Here is a 6,708-nt window from a genome sequence, read left to right as displayed (position 1 = left end):
AGTGAGCGATCCTTTCAAGGCTCATACTAAGCTTCCTGTTTCCCGTGCCTTTTTGGGAACTCGAGTGTGTTTACCCAGATCATATAAAGTGCATTTTAATGTTACTGATAATGACGACTTGAACAACGAGCTCTGACATATGCAGACAACATATATCAGGAGGAGTTCTATAATTAAGGGGAGCTTTTGCTAGTGTCTGTGGTGTTTGAGCTAATTTTCCACTGAGGGACCATCATTTTGTGGCTGCATGAACTTGGTTAAGATGGGGAAAAGAAGTGCTGAGTCAAAGAGAAGCTTGTTAGCCTGTTGCCTCTCTGGCCACTCATTGGGAATTACTGTGTGTGTTGATGTTTAATGGTTGAGGTATTTACCACACTAGTTTTTTTGTTGTTTTTTTTAAGAAATGCATCTGCTGTGACTGCTTCTTGGTGTAGCTCTCTCTGTCTGTCCTTGTTCTCTCTCTCTTTCTGTGGATTTTTCAGCTTTCACAAATAAAGTGTGTGGAAGCAATTTGACTCTTGTAAACAGAAATGAGACCAAAGTGATGCAGATTTCAAAGAGCCGACTGGATGGGTGTTGGGGGGAAATGGGGGTTTGTCTGCCAGGAAGGATGGATAATGCATTGTGGCTTGTGTGCCTGAATCTGGCAGTTTCCGCTGGATGGATTCTGGCTATCTGAATGTGAGCTTTAAGAGAATCTACATGGGGCTTAAGAGTGGATGGTTAAAAAAGAAAATAGAACTCCAGGTGTTTTACATAGTGGGACATAAAGATGATCTCATCTTTACCAGATTCTAAAATTACTTAAATATGACGCCAGGTTTCCAATAAATCACAACAGATTTCACACAGTCTTGTATTTACAAAGCAAAGATGAAGACAATTGTGCAGTCTGTGTTTGAAATATTAAGTACATCCCATCCAATAGTTTGTAAACAGCCTTTAACAGCATTAACTTTCAGATATTTTAAGTCATTTTCTATATGGCTTTTTTGGGACCGTTGACTCTGGAGTACTTTGGAAACAGATGAGTTCATTTCTGATTCAGTCATTGCAAGTTGTCCAAATCACCACCACTCTGCCTGACTGCGGGGAAGAATTGTTTGTTCTGCTGCTTTATTTGTTGTAGTCGATACAACACTAGGAACTATGGCCAACCAACTCTAATTTGGTCTCATCAGTTTGACGGACATCTTTTCTGTCTTTTCTCATTCGGATGCAAATGTACAAACCTAAATTGTGCTGCTGTGTTTGTTTGAGAGAGCTGGAGAGTTTGAATTTGTTACAGAAATATATTAAAATATGACACGTTAATAAGCAGGGTGAAATAATTATGCTATGTTCTTACTTGTGGCAGGGTGCTTGCTGGGAAATAAGTGATCCTAGTGGGATGAATGTTCTCTTTCTTTGTTTCCTGTTAAGGGCAGATGTGCAGGCTAATAGGATTAGTGGAACAAATGTGTAGAACCGCTGATGAGCTCATATGAGGTGAATTTTCCAGGTAGTGTTTCTGAGCTAGGGTGTGGCTTGAAGGTAAGAGAGATGCTCTGCTTGAGGCTTTAGGTAAACTCCAACTGAGTGTATAGGGAACAGGAAAACAACAAGCCAGCCACTTTGCATCACTTGAGATATAACACAAGAGGCCTGGATTATCTCAACCAAGATGGATAATCTGACATAGCATGAAAGTCATGCTGGTTCTCCCATACTCTGGCTTGAGAAAGACATAATCAGCAGGCACGTGAGCAATGGAACAGCTTCCCTGTATAGCAGAGGACAAGACAAAAAGAGGTTTTCTCCTTGCCACTGTTTCAAACAAGACATTCTTGCTCCTTCCTTTTGCAATCCTTCATAGCAACACATAATGCAAATTGGAGTGTAGCAGAAAAATGTGAGGAGAAGTGGCCGGTTTTGTTTTGAAAATAAAATTAGTAAATACTTTTAAAGTTAAATCAGTGGGATGTTGTTACTTTTATTAAGCCTCACTTCGCTCTATGTGCCAAATCAATGATTCTCTATTGGAAACCCATCCAGAATTAATGGCCTTTCGTGCCATATTCCCTCTGCAGGAATATCTTTTTACCGCATGATGTCTGATGTTGGGAATGTTGGGAACATTTCCCCCTATGCTCAGCTACTCTCTCTAAGGTGTCAAAATAAACTAAGCGGCCCCTCCACTCCCAGGTCTCGGTATATTCTGGCTCTCAGTCGCTAATTGCGCGCAGTAATTATTGTAACACCGCTCCATCGCCTCTCTGGCTTCGGAAATTAGAGATGGTGAGAAGAAAGGAGGTGCACTTTTCTTTTCAGAGTTTCGACCATGTCTGCCAATTGATCCCATTTGTTTGAATAAACATCAGCCCCGCAAGACTTCCCCCGTTTGCATATTGTGTCAGGGACAGAGGGGGCCATTAGCCCCCTGCCACTCCTCCCACACCCTGCCCCAGTTGCCAGGCGGACAGCAGTCCCACGAAATTAGTTTTACAACTGAACGGGCTGCCTCTTGTTACCATCATGATGAGCATCAGCATAACAGTGGATGGAAACAGCACAGTGCGCACCGCTGTTGTGTCACTCCACCGGTTTGCCTTTTAGAGCCATTTCTTTTTTAGTTCTCTTTCTTTTCTTTACAGCCTTACATCCTGGTGCAGCCAACGAGAAGGTTTGCAGCTCTTGAGAAAGAACAAGAGAGCCGTCCTCTTCTGCATCTCCGCCTTTGATGCAATAACCTTGAATGCGCACCAAATCCAAAGAGTGCAAAGGCGAGTTGTTCCCTTTCCTGTTATGGAAAAAAAAAAAAGAAAGAAAGGAAAAATCAGATTATATCACCATAAAAAGCTTGGCGCGCTTTGCTTTTTGCAGCAACAAAATGTCATCATCCTATAAACAAATAGCTTAGGTTTTAAAAAATGCTCGTCATTTCAGCCCTTTCACTATTCTTGCCTTTGTATTTTCGGTTGTTTCGTTTCCAAGAATTTCTAGAGCTTATAGGGACTTTCACCGTTTCACGCCTTGTTTCGGACAGTATTTGTCGTGAAGTGAAGATTTCTGTTGGGCTGGGGTCATTTTTGCACTTTTGCCAAATGAGTACACTGGCATTTCGTACTTGTAAACCCAGTATCCTCAAGTAAATATTAATGTAGTCAGTTTTTAAGCTAAGTGTGTGTTTTTAGAGTTATCGAAGTCATAAGTTGATTATCTGGTGTTTTGTATGGGTTGTACGGTAAAGTATTTGGGCTGTACGCAAAACAAATGGATACGAGTTGGAAAAATCCAAATTATTCATTGAAATAGGACACTATAGGCTAAATCTGACCACTTTGTATCTGAGTATTAGTAAATATTTTTCTTTTATCAATGCGGAAATACTAACAGAAAAATCAACTGACGTGATCTACGTATAGCCTACGTGGATACGAAACGGAACAGGAAGCGCACGAAATGGCGACACTCGGGTATGAAAGGGTGTTGAGAGTTGACTGAGAGATATTAGTTGAGGGCCTAAATAACCACAGGACTATGTTTTTCCCAGAAGGAAGAGAAAACAGTTCAAGCACGCACACCAGCGCTGCAGTTCCACGTGTGATGAGGAACAGGTGGGGTGTGTGCGGCACATCTGCCAGGCCATCCGCGACTCGCACCTCCCCGTCCAAGCAGCAAACAGGATGCGGTCCCCCGCTTCTCTGCGCCCTGCAGCAGGGAGAAGCGTTTATCACTTGCAAACTAAAAATGTCTGCTGCAGACACAGCGCGCCAAGGGGAGAATAAAGTCTCCACGATCATTCAGGGATCCATCCTGCAACTTTGTGCGTGATTTACTGCCTCCCACGCACACAAGGCGGATAATATCATTTTAATGGTGTCACATTTGCAAAAATCCGCTCCGTCTATTCCCCCCCGCTCCCCCGCTTCAGCCGTGAATTCATATCAGGTTGTCCTGAGAGCTCTCCAGGGATCGCAGCAGGAATAACTATATATATTATTTTTTCTGATTGAACGTTGATCGGAATGTTAAAAGGCTCATAAAGTTGAAGGCGCGCAGATCATTTTAAATCGATTTCTCTGGGTTTGAATGTTTGTTGTATCAGAGATGACTTCTGGCCATTTCCCTGTTGATTTTATCGGTCCAAAAGCAATGGGATTGTTTTCGAATTGAAATTAAATTACTATGTAATCACCAAATAAACTAAAATACCACATTTGAATGACGGCCACGGTTCTGAGGCCAAAATACACTTATAAATTAGTGGATTTCATTATCCTTCTTCTCAACAAGAGCTTTACAAAAATAAAGCCTATTAGTATAAATATGCGTACAGTGCTAATAAATTGTTTGTTTTAATAATCGTGGCAGATTTTGCACAAACATTGAATTTCCAGGAATCTTACTGCACAAAAAATGAAAATGGCTTTTCTCAAATCTGTATGGAGCTGGTCTGATGTTTGGAAAAGCAACATCTACTCTGATAAGGCAAGCTGTTAGAGTAATAAAAAAAAGTGGTACATTTTATTTGGGTCAACTTGAATCAGTGTTCCTGGGTAAAAATGGTGCGAGTGTGAAGGCTAAAAGACTTAAATTTTGACCAATTCTTGAAATATACTTTTTAATTAAGATCATTTGGCTTATCTTGTTTGTTAACAACACTAATGTAACAAAATAAGAACTTTGCTGTATGATTGGCAAATCAAGTACTGAAAAACCAAAATAATAATAATAATAATAATAATAAAAACCCTGACAGCCTGAATTTATTAATAGCATCAAAAGCCACCATTTTTGGGGGGTGCAAAAACAAAAGAATACCACTACTGTTTCATAACTTTAATGAAAATCGAACAGCAGTTTTTCCTGCAAATCAGTGACTCAATGCAAACAGTTTTGTTGCCAGATTCATCTTCTTCAGTAATTTGAAAAATAAACTAAACTGCATTGTTTCATGAAAATATGTGATTGATCTGGTCTCTCTAGCCCATGTCTAACCCTATTGACATCTTTATGAGAAAAAATAAATAAAAGTCACATTGATATGCAGATAACCAACTGAGCTGGATTCGCTTGTCATTAAGTGTTAAGAATGTCAATGATGGGGTTTTTTTTGTGAAAATTCACTGCGAAAAATTAAAAGTGTATCTGTGTTGACAGCAAAAAGTGTGACAACCAACCCCTGTATATCCTAATATGCTTAGTTATTGTGTAGATAATGTCAATGGCTAATATTTAACACCCTCCAAAATTCCTTCATGTAGTCCACCGCAATGGGGTTGCTGGGTATAGACCGGAAACAGGCCTGCAACACAGTCAGAGTCAGGACTTTTCTAAGGTTATGTCTGACATTTTTTGATAAATGGCTGTTATGAAATCACACTGGCCACCTTCAATACACATCAAACGCTCCAGTGAGCATCCCAGTGTGTACTGGGTTGTGTTAGCACTAATAGACAACTTAGCATCCAGTCTGCCTAATGAATCACCGCAGCGCTTAACAAAAGCAGTCATTTATCGCTCCATGATGAACAGCAAACAGCCCATCATTGATCCCAATGGCAGGGTGGGACACAGAGTCTGTAGGCTGCGTGAATCCTCACACCTAGGTGGAAGTGGGTGTGGGAGCCATTATGTGGCTCCCACAGGAGCCACGTAATGTGCATAAAAACGATACCTTCAGTTCGCACCTCTTCATGCGCTTCTGACTCTGACTCTTGGCACCTTTATAGACGACTCTTGAGATTAACCAGTAGCCCGTTTTTTGAGTGATTTTTGGCTCTCTCAAGCCAAAACACAAACCTAATCAATATCCTTTCCCAACATTCCTTGATTAATCATTTATTCCAAACAGCTCAGGGACACAGCTGGCCTGACAATTCTTGAACTCTCCACCATAAATCAAGTGGGGGCAGCTATAGTAATGTAAACCTGTGTCACTTGTCTCTCCCCCACTGCCCCCCTCCAAAAGGGACCACTGCAAGGAACTGGACTGTTACCTCACATGCAGCTTTTGTTTGATGGGAACATTTTGCAGATCTAAATAGGTCCCAATAAATTCCCCCCCCCCCCCCCCCCTTGTGCAGCCCCATATTGAGCTCGGTGAACTGTAAAATCGTTGGGGTTAAACAGCCTTCGGGCACCTGCGTCCAGCCAAGGCTGCCTAAATGCAAGTCTCACTACAGTAAATGAGATTCTTCCTCCAGCTTTTAGGCGATCCAGCAGGAACAGAATGCCAAGAAAACCTGGCGTGAAGCATTTCAACTATTTTCATTTGTTTCTGCTAAGTAGCTTAGGTCCTGAAGCTCCAAGAACATTTGAAAAAAATAAAAATAAAAGGCGACCACTCAGACATTCCTTACTGTACATGATCTGGAGATTCACTCGTTCACTCAACAGGAGAGATCATGTAGCTGCGCTTTGTGTGTGGGTGTCAGATGACCTCGATGTGCTTCCCATCATACTGAGGAGTCTTTATTGCTGCAGAGCGTGAAAATAGGCGCAGGATAGTCATAAATCCATGAAGGGACCAAAAGACGAGCAGTTAACTCAAGTAGTGGAGCATTTGGTGCTGTCACAGCTATTAGAGTGACACAAACGAGAAGTGCACAGAAAGCCAACCAATCAAAACCAAACACTGAAAAAAAAGCCAATTTCTATCAGAAATAAAATGACAATTTAATTAATGTAAGACTGCTGTAGAAATGTGCATACATTTTATATGGC

Source organism: Xiphophorus couchianus, chromosome 18 (genome assembly GCF_001444195.1).
Source record: "Xiphophorus couchianus chromosome 18, X_couchianus-1.0, whole genome shotgun sequence".
In the NCBI taxonomy this organism is placed as follows: Eukaryota; Metazoa; Chordata; class Actinopteri; order Cyprinodontiformes; family Poeciliidae; genus Xiphophorus; species Xiphophorus couchianus.
The sequence above is the reverse complement of the archived record's forward strand: the minus strand, read 5'-3'. Positions refer to the sequence as shown.